Source organism: Sphaerodactylus townsendi, linkage group LG14, assembly GCF_021028975.2.
Source record: "Sphaerodactylus townsendi isolate TG3544 linkage group LG14, MPM_Stown_v2.3, whole genome shotgun sequence".
NCBI classification, from domain to species: Eukaryota; Metazoa; Chordata; class Lepidosauria; order Squamata; family Sphaerodactylidae; genus Sphaerodactylus; species Sphaerodactylus townsendi.
The window spans coordinates 44233981-44251488 of NC_059438.1; the positions used below are offsets into that span (position 1 = coordinate 44233981).

The window sequence follows — 17508 nt, forward strand, 5'->3', positions numbered from 1 at the left end:
ATCTAATTTTGCAAAAGCCTTTCCCCCTGCCAATGTTGCTAACAACTGACTAACAACTGGCACTGGATACAGATGTTTCTGCAATGCCTTATTAATTGTGCACTTATAATCAGCACAAATGCTCACATCCCCATTGGCCTTCAGGGGGGTCACAATCACTAGCGTAACGTCCATTGGGCAGGATGGGCGGCTGCCCAGGGCATGAGACTGCTTAGTCACGTGGGGGGCAAGCGAGGCATGTAGTCACGTGCAGAGGTAGGATGCAGCCGGCTCCCGAGAGGTGGTTACTCATTTTTTTTTTAGTGCCGAGAAGGGGTTGCTAAGGGCTAGCTCTGGCCCCTCCCCCGTCCCCCCTCAGCGGCCGCTCGCATCCCTGCCCTGCCAGGCAAACAGACTTGCAGCCAGCAGCACCTTCAGAGTTCAGGCTGTGAAGGAAGTTGAAGGTAAACAAAAGGAGGAGGTGGGGCGGCCAGCCAGCAGTCGACTCTCAGCAGTCGACTTTCAGCTTTCCTCTCCGCCCCCTCCCCGCACACACACAGAGACTTTCTGGAGCCAGGGAGGCGAGGCCAGCTGCAGGCAACACGTGGGGTCAAAAAACGCAGTAGAGGAGAGACTCTGTCTGGAGTCTGGAGAGAAGCGATTAAAAAAGGGAAGAGACAAGGTAACGAGCTTCAAGACTCAGTGGGTCAGAGGCAGCCAGGGACCTTTCCTCAGCTAAAGCTCTGCTCCTCTTCCTCTGGGATGTAAAGCAAATCCCCCCCCCCTCTTTCTCTTTCCCTCTCTTCTGTCTGCAAAACGGGCTTTGCATTTTGCTATGGGGATGAAAAGGAGGAGCAGCAGGTCTGAACTCAGTGGTTGGCAAACACAGGGCAGGCATTCCTCCCAGTGACCTGCAAATACTAGCTCCTGCAAGTTTCCCTGAAAATACTAGGCTCCTGCAAGTTTCCCTCTTTGGAAAAGCATCCTCCCCTTCCTGCTTTGTTTATCAGATAGACTCTGTCTTTTGAGTCAGAAAGGATTAATGACATCAACCCTCTGGATTTTTGTGATCCATCATCCTAGGGACTCTGGGTTCCATTCAATTCCCACTGGCTCTACAACCCCTGTACACAATCACTGAATTGCTGACTTTTTACTCAAAACAAATTTTTAAAAATATCCATTTTATTTATACTGTAAGACCCCTTGAGTTCTGCAAAATGGAAAGGAGGTTAAGAAACATTTAAAATAAATAAGTAAAATTACTGAAGAGCTTCCTTGGACATTCTAAAACTTTTATGTTGCTAGCTCATTTTCCATTGGTCTAATTATTAGAAGGAGAGGCCTACACCCCTGATTGGGTGGGGACTTATTGCCAGAGCCTCGCCAATGGCGAGGGGTGGGTGGGGATGCTGGCAGCTTTGCTTTTGTTCAAAGCCCCTTTGCAGTCCTTAGGTAAGTGCAGAGCTGCCAGGTATGAGTTCCCTGGGCAGGCTGGAGTCCAGCATCTTTTGACTGGATGGTGTTTTGGGGAGTCTGGGAGGATGGTGGGAGGGGGGGGCCAGCTGATTTCTCCTGGCTTCCTGAGACTTAGAGCTCTTTTTCAGTGGTTTCTGCTGGTGAGGAAAATAACAGTTCATTTGGGGGACTTTTTTGTACCTGGATTTCTGCTAATGCAATGGGTCATTCACTCTTTTAATTGTTGTCCTTGCAGTGGGTATTCACAAGGTGATGGCCTCACCTAAACATTCCCCCCTACTTCTGGTTGTAGTGGGTTTTCCAGACTGTGTGGCCTTGGTCTGGTAGGATCTTGTTCCTAACGCTTCACCAGCATCTGTGGCTGGCATCTTCAGAGGTGTGTCCCAGAGAAACTGGGTGTTGTGGGTTTGCTGGGCTGTGTGCCCGTGGGCTGGTAGATCTTGTCTCACAATGCTTCGCCTGCATCCGTGGCTGGCATCTTCAGAGGTGTATCACAGAGAAACTGGTTGTGGTATGGCTTCCAGGCTGTGTGGCCGCGGTCTGGTAGATCTAGTGAATGAGCCTATAATTGTTATAGTGAATGAGCCCCAATGACTTTGCTCACACATCCTTTTGATGTATCTGCAGCCTGAGCCTGTGTGTGGTGCGGTGCGCTTTCCTGTTTGTCACTGCTTCACATCGCACACCATTGTTTGTTTGTTGGTAATATTGAACAATTGTAAACAGCTTCTTTGGTTTCTCTCCTTACTTAAGAACATAAGAACTAGCCTGCTGGATCAGACCAGAGTCCATCTAGTCCAGCACTCTGCTACTCACAGTGGCCCACCAGGTGCCTTTGGGAGCTCTCCTATGCAGGAGGTGAAAGCAATGGCCTTCTGCGCCAAGCTGCTCCTGAGCACCTGGTCTGCTAAGGCATTTGCAATCTGAGATCATGGAGGATCAAGATTGGTAGCCATAGATCGACTTCTCCTCCATAAATCTGTCTCAACCCCTTTTTTAAAGCCATCCAGGTTAGTGGCCATCACCACCTCCTGTGGCAGCATATTCCAAACACCAATCACACGTTGCGTGAAGAAGTGTTTCCTTTTATTAGTTCTAATTCTTCCCCCCAGCATTTTCAATGAATGCCCCCTGGTTCTAGTATTGTGAGAAAGAGAGAAAAATGTCTCTCTGTCAACATTTTCTAAATTCTATGCATAATTTTGTAGACTTCTTGATCATATCCCCCCTCAGACGCTTCCTCTCCAAACTAAAAGAGTTCCAAACGCTGCAGCCTTTTCCTCATAAGGAAGGTGCTGCAGTCCCTCAATCATCCTCAAGTGTCTCTTCTCTGCACTTTTTTTCGTCTCTTCGATATCCTTTTTTGAGATGTGGCGACCAGAACTGAACATTGTGCACTAAGTGCAATCGCATTCACGGGCTTTATATAAGGGCATGACAATCCTTGTAGTTTTATTATCAACTCCTTTCCTAATGATCCCCAGCATAGAGTTTGCCTTTTTCAAAGTTGCCATGCATTGAGTTGACATTCCCACGGAACTATCAACTAAGACTTCCAAGTCTCTTTCCTGGTCTGTGACTGATAGCACTGACCCTTATGTATGTGAAGTTTGGGATTTCTGCCCCTATATGCATCACTTTGCATTTTGCTACATTGAACTGTACGCTATTTCTTAGCCCACTCACCTAATTTATCAAGGTCCGCTTTTGAGCTCTTCAAGCAATCCTTTGTAGGTTCTCCACCACCCCACATAATTCTGTATCATCTGCAAACTTGGCTACCACACTACCCACCCCTACTTCTAAAAGGGTCATTTATGAATAGGTTAAAGAGCACTGGTCCCATAATGGGATCCTCTGAGGACACCACACTCTATATCTCTTCATTACCGTGATAACCTCCTATTTATACCCACTTTTGTTTCTCGTTCCTCAACCAGTTTTTAATCCATAGGAGGACTTCCCCTCTTTATTCCTTGGATTGCTGAGTTTTCTCAACAGTCTCTGGTGAGGAACTTTTGTCAAAAGCCTTTTGGAAATCCAAGCAGACACGTCCACTGGTTCTCTTTATCCACATGTTCGTTTACACCCTCAAAGAACTCTAGTAAGTTTGTAGAAGACAGGACTTCTGTTCTCTGCAAAAGCCATGCTGACTCTTCCTCAGCAGGTCTTGCTTTTCTTACACATGTTTAATAATTTTATCTGTAATGATAGATTCTCCTACTATACTCAGGAACAGATGTCAAACTGACTTGGCCTGTAATTTCCTGGGTCCCCCCTAGACCCTTTCTTAAAGATTGGTGCACATTGGCCATCTTCCAGTCTTCAGGGATGGAGGCTGATTTCAGGGATAAGTTACATATTAAAGTGAGAAGATCAGCAATTTCATGCTTGAGCTCTTTAAGATCTCTTGGGTGAATGCAATCTGGGCCAGGGGATTTCTTACCATTTCGTTTATCAATTGCTTCCAGAAATTCTTCCTTGTCTACCAGTATCTTCGCTAGTTCCTCGGATTCACCTCCTGGGTAAGCAGCTTGGTTCAGGTGCAGGAATTTTCCTTACTTCTTCTTGGGTGAAGATAGATGCAAAGAATTTGTTCAGCTTCTCTGCACCTCCCTGTCATCTTTTAGCACACCTTTTATTCCCTTTGTCATCTAACGGGCCTATCACTTCCCTAGCTAGCTTCCTGCTTTTGACGTACTTGAAGAACTGTTTGAGCTACTGGTCTTGATACCCGTGAAATATGCCTTCCTCATAATTCTTTTTTGTCTCCCCTTACAGCTAATCCTGTTTCTCTCTTTGGCCACCATTTGTGTTCCCTCTGGTATTCTTTCATCAGTTAAGTTGGACTTCCATTTTCTAAAAGACATCTTTTTTCCCCTCATTAATTTCCTCAACCTCCCTTGTTAACCATGGTGGCTTTCTTTTGGACCGGGCGCCGCCTTTCCAAAACCCATGAACACATTCCAGCTGAGCTTTGAAGACTGTATTTTTAAATAACCTCCAAGCATCTTGGACAGTTTTGACTCTCTTGATTTTCCCTTTCAGCTTCCTAAGCACTTATCCCCCTCATCTTTGAGAAATTTCCCTTTCTGAAGTCAAATGTAACTACATTAGTAGTTGTCACTTGTTCACATGCAGAGATACTGAATCTGACAGCATTGTGGCTCGCTGTTCCCTATCGGCTCAACAACACTGACTTCCCGCATCCAGGTCCTGGGTACCACATCGAATTAGATCTAGGATCACCTCTCCCCTGGCTGGTTCCACAACCATCTGCTCTAAGTCACAGTCATTTAGCATATCAAGGAATGTTCTCTCCTTACTATGACCTGAGGATGCATTTTCCCCATGACATATGGGGATAGTTAAAATCACTCATTACCACTCACATTTTTGCTTTTATTGGCCTCTCTGATTTTTTTTTTTCCATCCTTGTGAATCCTCTTGTGCACTCCTTTTGGTCAGGGGGACTTATAATATATCTCTAATGTTAAACTGTTTCTTCAATTCTGATATTGATATCCACAGTGCTTCTGTAGAGGAACTCAGCTCCTCCTGCATTTGTCTATATTTTATGTGACACTATGCTCTCTTTGATGTAGAGGGCCACCCCACCCCCAATACGCCCTGGCCCTATCCTTCCTGTAGAGCCTGTAACCTGGGATAAATGGTGCTATCCCCCACTGGTTCTCCTCATTCCACCATGTCTCTTGTGATGCTTCCACTATATCAATGTCCTCCTCTCAAAACTCTGTACTGCAGCTCCCCCATTTTAGGTCGAAGGCTTCTACTATTAGCATAGAGACACTTGTATATTCTTGGGTCTCTGTCCCTAACCCAGGATTTATGTGTTTTTCTCCCTCTAGCCTTTTGTAGACACTATCACTTATCACATTGCTGGCACCCTGTTTAAAGTGTGGTTGATTTAGAAAAACCTCTCTCTCTGTCTGCATCCCCATAGATACCGTGGCTCTGAACCGAAGTCACCTCTGCTCCTGTCGGCTTTCCTTCTCTCAGGGATCAGTTTAAAAGCTGTTCTGCCACCTTTTTAATGCTGAGCGCCAGCAGCCTGGTTCCTTCTTGGTTAAGATGAAGCCCGCCCTGCTTGTGCCAGGCCTGCCTTGTCCCAAAAGGTTCCCCAGTTCCTGACAAATTCCGAAACCCTCTGCCTTATACCTCACCTTCTCATCCACACATTGGAGACTCTGTATCTCCGCTTGCCTAGCTCGCCCCGCGCCGCGGAACAGGTAGCATTTCTGAGAATGCCCCACCTTGGGGGTCCTGGATTTTAACCTGTTTCCTAGCAGCCTAAATTTAGCTTCCAGAACCTCCCTGCTGCATTTCCCAATGTCATTGATGCCAATGTGGACCACAACTGCTGACTCCGCCCCAGCACTGTTCAATACCAGCTCATCTAGACCTAAGCGTGACATCCGCAACCTTTCGCACCAGGCAGGTAAGTCACCATGCGGTCATCATGCCTCTCACAAACCCAACTCTCTATATTCCTAATGATCAAATCACTCCACTACAAGTGAGCCCCCCACCTCCTAGGGGTATCCTCAATGCGAGAGGATATCTGACTACCAGCTAAGGAAGGGGTCCCATCTATGGTTTCTTCCACCACCCTCGTAGACTGGCACCTCTCTGTCTCACAGAACTTATTTTCCAAAGACTAAGTTATTGTTGTTGTATTTTCTAAAGTTATTTTCTAAAGCACTTTTCACAGTAAAAAAAATTTTTTAAAGCATTTTGTTATTTCTGCTGTGTGGCATGGCCCATTGCTGTGCTCAGATTTGTGAGTTGGGGCATATTCTATAATGTGATGACTTAGAAATGACCTGGTGCAAAAAAAAAAAATTTGGTCGTGGTGGGGTGGCCAGGCATACAACTCAGGTTTTGCCCAGGGCTACAGTTTGCCTCGCTACTCCCCTGGTCACAATTGGAGTTTCCCATTTTGCATTTACCACTGGCTCCAATATTCCCTGTTCCAATAACCGATCTAATTCTGCATCCACTTTAGAGCGCGAAGCAAATGGAATGCGCCGTGATTTTAGACGTATTGGGGGTACTCGAGGGATCAAGATACAATGATATAGGTGGACACTTATACTGCCCTAACTCAGCAAACACATTCTAAATTCATTATTCCACTAACAACCTCCTATGTCAACTTGCTAACCCTTAAGGAACTCTTGGTAATTGTAATTCTAACCTCCCGGTAACCAGTCCAGCCCCAATAGGTTTATTGTCCGCCTTCCTTTCCACTATTACCACCTCCCAAACATCCATCAAACATATGATATTCTTCACTGGGACATTACACATGCCAACCACAGGTATTCTATGTCCTTGATAATCTGTAAGTGGTAAGTCACAAGATCTAATGTCCAAATCATCCTGTGGGCAAAATAAATGTTTTATAAGTGTCCCATGAAACGAGTGGAGAATGCTGACCCAGAATCCACTTCCATCACACAAGGGACATCCTGGATCCCTCACAGTCACCGCTAACTTACGCTTGATCTCGCTGCACGTGGTTAATTACATCAGCTTCAGAACACCATCACACTGCTCAAGTGGGGGTTGGCCAGCAAAGCTAACTACACATGGGGACAGCAAGCAGTATTCACTGTATGTGTAGCAGATTAGCCGGGAACATGTCTTTTAACCCTGATGCCTTTTTTTCTCCGCACACTCTCCCATCATGCCCCCAACGCTTACAACAGAAACATTGTGCCTCTTTACATTTGGCATATTAACCTTTCTCTATTTTGGTTTTGTTATACTTAATATTTAGGTTGTTTTCTTTACAGCATACAGCCAATTTATATAGCATCCTGCTTTAACTCCTTAGTAAAGCATCCTGCTTAGTAAAGCATCCTGTTTAACCCTGCTTACTATTGGGTTAGTAAAGCATCCTGCTTAACCCTTTAACCCTTAGTAGTTGCTGTTTTCTTTACAGTATACAGCCAATTTATATAGCATCCCATGCTTAACCTTTTTACCACCATGTCATCTATGTAAAGTAGCATTAGGATCCTTCTCCCTTCCAGCTGCATGGTGGAAATAAATCTGATGCATATAGATTGGATATGCAGTCATTTAAATAGAAATTAAACAGGAAAGGTGCCAGAAGGCAACCTTTTGTTTTACTCCTTTTGGGACAAACTGACGGGTCTGATAGCAAAACATTTGGATCTAATCCCGGTAGAAATGCCAGCATGTAGTTCTTTTAGGATAGTTATCAATCTTCTATCTATATTAGTGTTGCCTAATTTTATCCATAATTTTACTCTGTCTATGGAGTCGAAGGCCGCCGTGAGATCCACAAATGCTACATATCATTTACCTTTTTTACTGTGGAAAAAATTCTGGATAATATCATGGAGAATTGAGCACTGGTCTATTGTGTTGTGATTTTTTCTAAACTCCAACCTATTCAGAAATGAATATAAGCCATCAACCCAATTCATTTAGTTTGTTTAAAATAAAGTATGTGTATACAGTTTGAGAAGAAATATTTAGCAGACTGATAGGCCTGTAATTTGAAGGGTTAGATTTATCCCCTTTCTTATGTAAAAGGATGGTTATACTTCCCTTGTTTCCAGTAATCTGGAATTATACATAAATTATTTATAACTCTACAGAGTTTTGCCACAAATTGGGGCCCACCAATGAATTTTAGTTTGTAGAACTGGGGGAGTTAAATCCTCTTCACCTGGGGCCTTGAAGCTTTTCAGTGAGTTTATTAATGACCCACATTCAGATACTGTCATTATACCCCATTTCTGGGAATGAGTCCTTGCAGACTGGAATTTCCTCGAGGACCTCATCCACACTATTATCATTTGAATCCAAAAGGTTGGAAAAATGGTTGTGCCATTGTTCTGTAGAGATCACTGCATTATCAATCCAAGGGGTATTCCTCATACCTTTTGTTACTAAATTCCAGAACTTACTTTCTTGCTTCTGATCCATTGCTCTGACTAAATCTCTCCATTGTGCTTTTGTTGAAAGCCGAACTTTTTTTGTCTAATCAGATGTTCATAATCAGACCTAGTTTTTGACAATTGGTATAGTAGCGTTGAGCTGAATTTATTCCTTAATGCAGCTTAGACGCAACGGAGATCTTTTTTCCTCATTCTACATCTCAGAAGTCAAACCAAGATTTAGAACTTATAACAGGTTCTTTACATGTAGAAATATATGGAGACAAATATATCACATATCACATATCATATGATGAGGAAAGTTCACAGGATCGTACTCCCTTGTCCTTACACATTTGATCCCTTATAAATAGAAAATGCCTCTGAGTACAACAGTTTTTTTATTTCATTATCTAACTTCGAACTCCATGGGAGGTGTCTTTTGCTGCAACTCACGGCGCCATCTACAGTTGTTAATCTCTAACTCCTGTAAAGGTAGTAAAAATGGGGACATGGTCGCTTTCAACCCTATTTTGGGAATGGAAAATCAATAACTCCATTATGCAAAGATGACGCAAACTAAGATAAAGTCAACGACACTTGCACCCAATGACCTCTATAAAGGTATATTATGAACCTCTAGTTTTATCACACAAATAGTTCCATTTAGAAATTGTAAACTGTAAACTCCATGCATAAATTTAAAAGCAAACAGCTCCCATTGTTGAGTGACGTGCGGTCTTGGGAAATGCTAAGGTTCCAACTACAAGTTAGCTAAGGCACAAAGCCATCTTTGATGCCTGTTATATCTTGTCCTACCCTATGCGTTAAAAACACCCAACATTAAAATTTCAGCCTTTGGAAATTCTGCTATGGCTCTTTTTTTCCATAGCTTAACTGTAAATCTTCTCCGCGGATTGATGCCATCTAGTTGCATCAGAGCATTGAAACATAGAAGGAACATAAACATTGAAACATAGAATCTGTCCCATAATAGGGTTATTAACCTCTAAAACCTGAATACCTATTATAATTTCTGGCCACTGCTGATAAACCGTCCCCTGAACTTCCTCTTGACAATTTAATGTAACTAAAACCGCTACTAGCCTGACCGTATGAATTGTTTTTGGTTGCTGGGGAGATAAATTTTCTAAAACCCAATAGTTCAATTAAGCCGGATTCCACACACCATGCTTCCTGCAGCCCAATAATATCAAAATTGTTTTAAATACTTTTTGAAGGAATTATCAGCCATTTTGGAAGCCCAACCCACGATATTCCAGGACATGGCCCTCCAAGAGGACTCCTACACCATCTAGTCAATTTTCCAAAGTATGGGGGTTTGGGAGGCTGGCCTGTGGGAATTTCAGCCCTCTGGCTGTGCTGATTCACTTGGCTGCTCTCCCCAATTCTTATTCCACTCAGAGATACAATCTGGAGAAAGAAGAGAGTAGAAGATGTGTAGTGGACCATTTTTCCAGTTGATAAGGATCTAATAGGGTTGCTGAGTCACCGCTCAGAAATTTGTTCTTGAAGAGTTATGAGGGACTGTCACTTCTAAGTTACCCTCTACTTTCTGTATTGTCAGAATCCTTAAAACTGAAACAAATCCAATGCATTTTAACAGTAGTTTATTGAGTATTGAGGATCTTCTCTGAGTCATGCCAGAACTGAGATTTTGCCCACAATAAAACCCAGTAGGCTAAAGCAGCCTGCCTCCCCCCCCCACCATCCTGGGAAAGCACTGAACTGTGAAAGAGGATAATAGTAGAGATGGCCAGGCACTGACCTTGGAGCAGCACCTTGGTACAGTATAACATCATACAGAAGACAGTTGGAAAGTCAGTTAGAAATGCAATTAACCCATTCCTCCACCCCCAGCATACAGAAAAGCAGCAATAGCAAAACTCTGCATAACAGGCCTCCTTGACATGTATCTCCATTTGCTGCTGGACAATCTTTTTCCTTTGTAACAAAACCCTTTTTGGGCACATGATTCTCATTTGTTGGTGATGTTCTAAGAGATCCAACTATTTCCTGGCAGAACTCGAAACGTTGTTGATATAATAATAGCTCTCATTTAATGAGACCGTAGAAGTAGATGATGACTGGAGATCCTCTTTCCCAATATAAAAGTGCATACTGTGGGCTTGTCAATTTCAACCCTTTGTGTTTGGGTCACTTTAATTCTCTTAATTCCTGCACTCAATTTTACGATCTTTCCCCGCCATATAGAAATCAAATTCCTTTTGGAGAACGCTGGACTAATCTAAGATCAATGTCTATGTCATCAACCTGGAAGGTCTGTCACGGGAGACGTGATATATTTTGGCTCATCTATCACAATTAAGTTATGATTGTTACTTGATGTTTCAAACAACACTTGACAGCTTTCTTACGCAGTTTTTTAGCACCTCATCCTTAGTGAAATCCTTCTATGTGACACTTCCCACATGGTCAATTTTGTTCTTTATTTGCATGACTAATTTGAGAAAGCAATTCAACAGATGACAACTGCAGTTGCTTAATCTGAACCAATGCAGTCTCAAAATGACTCCAGCCTTTTGTCAATCTGACTAATCTTTGTTTCATATTTTCTAGGTCAGGGGTAGGGAACCTAAGTGCTCTCCAGATAAATTCAGGAACTACAATTCCCATCAGCCTCTGTCAGCACATTATTAATTGTCAGCATGGCTAATGTCAGCATGGCTAATCACCCCTGTTCTAGGTGATAGATGATGAGCCAAAATATACGTATGTGATAGCGATGGAATAAGAGGAGAAGTCCTCCGCTGATCCATTTTTTTGGGATCAGTGCTCTTTAACCCTATTCATAAATGACCTGGAAGTAGGGGTGGGTAGTGTGGTGGGTAAGCTTGCGACCAAATTATGTAGGGTGGTGAGAATCTGCAAAGGATTGCAAAGAGCTCCAAGCTGACCTTGATAAATTCAGGTGAGTGGGCTGCTAAGAAATGGCCCACTGCATGTTCAATGCGCTATCGACAGCATCCAAACCGCCACATAGGGCCATGAAATGCAAACTTCAAATACACGCAACAAATCAGTGCTATCAATCCGACCAGGAAAGTGGACGAGCGCCCAGCTGATGGGGTTCCTACTGGCTGCGCTCAACTCACGCACGGCAGCTGTACAAAAGGCAGACTCCGCGTCACGGAGCTAACTATAAGGGAATTCCAGATAATCCAACTGCAAACATTTCCAGTCATGCCCTTATAGAGAGTTTGTGTCACCCTCGACACCGGAAAGCGGTGTTCCGGTAGTCTGCCAGCATTCCCACAATGGAAGACGATGAGATAGAAAAGTGCAGAGAATGTCTTGTTTATTTTTGTTTCCCATTTATCGAGCAACTTCCTTATGCGGAGAGGCTGCAGCGTTACTGTGACTCTCAGTCGGAGAGCAGATTCCGAGGGGAGACATTATCAAAGCCCTATGTACCATGCATGGGATCGAAAATGTTGACAGAGAGAAATTTTTCTCTCTTTCTTACAATACTAGAACCAGGGGGCATACATTGAAAATGCCGGGGGGAAGAATTAGGACTTACTAAAGAAAACACTTCTTCACTTAACGTGCAGAGTGGTGTTTGAAATATGCTGTGTCATTATGGAGGCGATGGCCACTAATCTGGATAGCTTTAAAAAGGGCTTGGACAGATTTGCATGGAGCAGTCGACCTCTGGCTACCACCCTTGATCCGGCCTTTGTTCTGAGGTTGCAAATGCCCTTTAGCATACCAGGAGGACGCTTTCAGCAGCAGCAGAAGGCCATTGCTTTCACCTCCTGCATGTGAGTTCCCAGCGCACCTGGTGGGCCATTGTGAGAAGCTGAGTGCTGTACTAGATGGACTCTGGTGTGATTCAGCAGGCTCTTTTTCATGTTCTTAAGGGGGATCGACTCTATGTGCCTCTGGCAGCGCGCCTTATGCGTTAAAGGGTCTCGCATGATGTGAAATCGGGCAGGTCACTTTTGGGTTTGTGAAAATGTTGCATCGGGCCCGGGTAGGACAATTTTGGTGGAGAAAGCTGAGGGGGGATGTGGATGCTTATGTGAAAGGTTGCCCTACGTGGTGCGAAGGCCAAGAGGGCTAAGGGAAGGTAATATCCGTAGGTTCTCCTCCAGCTCCCGCCGGTGTCCTCTCGCGTCTCTGGAAGGTGATTTCTATGGATTTCATCAATGTAATCTCATTCAGCAGAGGGAAGTCTCAGTAGGGGGAAGCGCTTCCCGCCCAGCAGAGGGAAGCGCTTTCGCCAGCGTGCCACACAGCAATGTATCGGCCAGAGCTTAACACACGAACGCGACTCTTTGAACAGTATCTAAGGTGTTAATGCTAATTTCCATCAGGGCAATTGGGCTGACCTAAGCTGCCTTTTGCTGAATTTGGCTATAATAACGTGGTGCATAGCAGCACGGGGAAAACCTCCTTTGAGGTCGCTTCGGGACAATCGGGCTAAGCTGTTTCCATTCCTGGGGGAGGTTCTTCAGGGGCCCATGTAACTTCATAAATGGGTGCAGTCCATCCTCGCAAGCCGGGGGCCGATGCAGCAAGCCCTGGAGAAGGCAAAGCTAGGGGTACAAGTGGCAGGTTTTACAAGAAGCTGCAGCCGGTGACTCTTGCGGTGGGGGATTGGATGTACTTATTCGCCACGACCTTGTGGGGGCGGCAAGGGTGTAGGAAACTGGGGGAAAAGTACATTGTCCCTTTTCAGGTGCTCAGAGTGAATTATGATGTGACAGCCGAATTACAGTTGCCAAAAAAACTTGGAAGTTTGTACATCCTGTTTTTTCATTGCAGCCTCCTCAAGAAGGCACCTCCCCCGGATGACTGGCACCCTCGGACAGTGCGGTACCAGCCCCGGTAACAGTGAGCTGGGAGCCTAACCACGAGGTGGAGGAAGTTTTAGACTCTTGGGTGCACCGGAGCCAGCTACAGTATTTGATCGCATGGACTCATTTCCTGGCTGGGGACAAGTGGGTCGATTCTGAACATGTCCTAGCCCCCTCACTTAATGAAGGCATTTCACCGGGCTTAACTCGACCACCCAGGAGAGGGGGAAGGTCTTAAGGGGGGCGGATGTCGGTGATTCATGCCTGTCAGCGCCTAGATGTCTTGCTGTGTGGGAACTGCAAATGTGTTCCTGTAAAGGCTCTCCTGTTCTCTTCCCTCTTCCCTTCCTGGCAACTCCGCTACGCCAGCTCATCTGCAAGAAGGTGTGAACGGTTCCCAGGTTCTTTGAAGCTCTGTGGTAGTGCAAATGTTGTAGAAACTGTAGTGGACATTTGGTGTGGGGCTAAACAGGGGGGTTGAAGGATATACAGGGTCCTGGATCTGAGCTTTCTATTGCTACTCCACGCGGTTGCAAAGTATTGAAATAAACTGCTTTAGGACTTTCCAATGGTCTCTGTTATTTCCACGCTTGGAGAGTCTGAAAAATATATCAGAAGATGAAAACGGCTGCCCTGTCCCCTTACCGCCAGGTATGAGTCCTCGCACTAATTCCACCCCTTTGATGGCTGGGGAAGACACATCCCGGCATGCACGGTGTCAAGGAATGTACACATTGTGCAAATCTTAAGCAAGCATTATTCCTTAAATCACAGTTAAGGAAATTTCCAGGCAGCATGAACCCCATCCTATACTTGCCTCCTGGATCAGGAATGGTAGTGCTAACCCTGAGATGCAAAACACAGCAATATTATAATAGTAAGTTTGCCCACTTGCACATTGAATTGTTCAATATGCTCATGGGGTAAAAGTACAAGATACCCTGTATAGAGATTTTACTAATAAACTAATTGTATTTTGCAACAGTTCCTGATAATAAACTAGCTACATTTTATGGCAAAGTTAGTGATTGTGCTGGCAAGTGGAAAGGTGACTCTTGGATTTACTCTTCTTATAAAGTGGTGCCTTGTTGCGATTTCTAAAAAAAAAATAACTGGGCCTCCTTTTAATGTTCCTTTAATGCTCCTATAGTTTGTAATCACAAGTGTCAGCTACACGGACCGCTTGGAATTTTGTTTGATGTAAAAATTTCTGATGTAAAAAATCCTTCTGGTGAAGATTTTTGTGTTAGATCAATAAAGTGTGTTTTCTTTTTGCTCTTTTTTTAATTCAACAATCAACAAAGTACTATACAAAAAATCAACTATCAAGAACAATATAATTAGCAAATAATAACAACAAGGGCCCCCTCCTTTCTATATAACACATCGGTGGATCCTGCTATATTCCTCCCCCCTCTCTTCTTAGGGGGTTTAGCAGTGGGTTGCCATCTGTTGTGTCTGGTATTAGGATGCTGTGTTTCATCGTGTTTTGCTTTTAAATGTGTATATTTTCATAACTATTTATTTAATTCTGGTTGTCTATTTTATTTTGTGCTCTACCTGTATATTTTGTTGTTTACCGCCCTGTATCCTCCGGGGGAGGGGTGGTGATACAAACATAAAAAAATAAATAAAATAAATAAACAACAAAAAATAACAACATAAATTACAGAGCAATGAGAAATACATAATACTCATCTTATTCACTCAAATAGCCATATAACCAGTAATTTGTTCCATTATGGATTACATTAAAATCTACAACTTCCTGTTAAGGGAAAAAACAACAACTTAAGTAGAGTTCCCAATTCTGCTTTTAACTAAGACACTTATATCCAAACAACACAACCAGTGGTGGGATTCAGCAGGCTCCAACCACTTAGGCAGAATGGGTTGTTAAAATGGTGCTAGTACATAACCAGTTGTTAAATTATCTGAATCCCACCACCGGAACAGGGTTGTTAAATTATTTGAATCCCACCACTGAACACACAACATAACATTTCTATGAAAAATCTTCATCATATACCATGTCATTACATAACTTAAGATACACACACACACACACACACACACACACACACACACACACACACACACACTATGTTTTTTATAAAGAATTTAAAAGTAATATACAGTGTGTTGATATAGAAACTCATAAAGAATGGATTTCAGACCATGCCCCACTGGTAGCCACATTCAGGGGATGAAAGGGGAGATATAATAATATGATATGGAAAGGTGAAAATGAAAGGAGAGACTTATTAGAAAAAAGATAAAAATATTATTTCTTAGAAAACAAAGAATCAGTGACACAGGAGGTATTATGGGATGCCTCAAAGAAAGCCGTAGTTAGAGGATATTGCCTGTGCCAGAAGCAGACTTGGGCCCGTTTAAGCACTCCCTCACCTCCTCCAGACTGAGCAGAGTGCACAATCCCTTTGGGCTGGACTCTTGGTCACCCCCCCCCCCCTCCAAATCTCGCTGGGCCCTCAGATTGAGAGAATCACCCCCCGTTCCAAAGCCTGGGAATGTAGGACTCCCCCCTCCCCTCCCCCAGGACAGTGAAGGGCATCCAGCACACCTGGCACCCTCTAGCAAAGACGACCCTAGGTGGCCCAAGGGGAAACGAGGAGGGGGCAGGTGGGCAAAATATCAGCTTGGCTGGGGACTCTTCACAGCAGGGGCCCCCCCCAAACGGGGGAAGATGTTTGATGGGGGGGGGGGGGGGGGTGTTGTTGCCCTTTTCTGCTCTTTCCTGCAGCAAGATGGGCATCCCTTTGCCCCCCTCGGAAGGAGGGAAGGCACAGCCATCCTGGAGGCTCCGTCTTGAGCAGAGCCTGTGTAACCCCCATGCTCAGAATGGGTTGACCCAGTAAGGGGTGGAGACTCAAAGCAGCAAGAGGCAGCAGACCTCATGTAGTTGGAGGAGACAAGGCTACCTTTAGTTTGTATAAATATGTACAACAGGCAAGGGTTTCTTTTTTGTGTTTGTAATGGGTGAGAGTTCTCCTGGAAACCTTCATCATGTTGAATCCTGTTCACCAAGCCCTTGGAGTCTTCAGGAGCCAACCCACTTGCAAAGAAGAATTGAACTTGGCAACATCAGAAGACTGTAAACATAAGGACTTGAAAATGCAACCTGAACAGGACCTTGAAGTGTGATGTTAAATGTTGATGTTATATGTTTTATGTTAAGAAAGTAAACCATTTTGTTTTTTTAAAATCGTTGTTGCAAACTCATTCCAAGCTCTGCCCCACAGAACCCACAACCTGGACTGCAATGACCAGCCTGCGCCACGGGGAGCCTAAAGCGGGTCTACTCAGCAGTAGCTCAGCAGGCTGGGCCACGGGTCTTATTCCCAGGGAGAGCGTTTTTCGGGTTGCAGCCTCACAGCCTGGGCAAAGGGACTCCGGCCACAGCCCCCCCCTCCCCCGTCTCGCCCCGCCCCGCCCCGCCTTGGGGGGGGGGCACGGGCGACACCGAACAGCCCCCGAGAATCTCGTACGGCGCATAGGGGGTGTGCGCCTCATAGCCACGCCCTCCGCGCGCTCCGCCCACTCAGGGCTCTCCCGCGGCTCTTCGAGCGCGCCGCCTCGGCCCACCACGCGCCTGCGCAGTTTGCCGCTGCCGCCGCCTCCACATTCTTTGTCTGAGCCGGCTTCATTCCTCAGGACAGTGCCTGCGACGGTTGAGAAAAGCCGTGACGGGGACCCCACCGCTCATTGGTTCTGACTCGCCCTCGTGATCTGGACGCGCGTTCTGATTGGCTTTCTGCCGGGGGGCTGGGACCTCATGTTGCAGGGCCGGCTGGGCGCTTGTGCGGCTGCGGGTCGAGGAAGAGAGAGGCGGCTTCCTCGTGAGGAGGCCGGATCGCACGGGTCAGCGCCTTAGGCTGGGTAATTGCTCTGTGGGGGGAGCGCTTCCGGCGGTTGCCATGGTGAGCGGGAGGTCCCCGCCTAGCGGCCCCGCCGGGAGAGTGACACCCGCGGGGATGGGCAAGGGGCCGGAGGGCGGTCGTTCTTCTTGATGAGTCATGGAGGGGGGGAGAGCCTCCATGACCCCAGGCAGTCTATCTGAACGAACGAGCGGCTGGCGGGAGCTTCGCTGGCCTTTCTCAGCCGCTCGGGGTCGGAGTGGCGCGTTTGGCCCGCGCGGCGGCTGAGTGCGCAGCGGAGGGGCGCCCTAAGGGGACGGGCTCGGCGGCAGCCCGTGGTGGGGGGGAGCGCTGCGGACAAAGGCCCGGCCTCGCGCCGGCCCCGGCTCCTNC

The 17508-nt window shown here is 45.6% G+C and overlaps 1 protein-coding gene across 4 annotated transcripts in view; it reads right to left on the bottom strand.

Annotated features, from left to right (window-relative positions):
- The window catches only part of SLC39A6 (solute carrier family 39 member 6), a 42563-nt gene that overhangs the window by 24459 nt on the left and 596 nt on the right, over positions 1–17508 (bottom strand). The window lies entirely within an intron of this gene.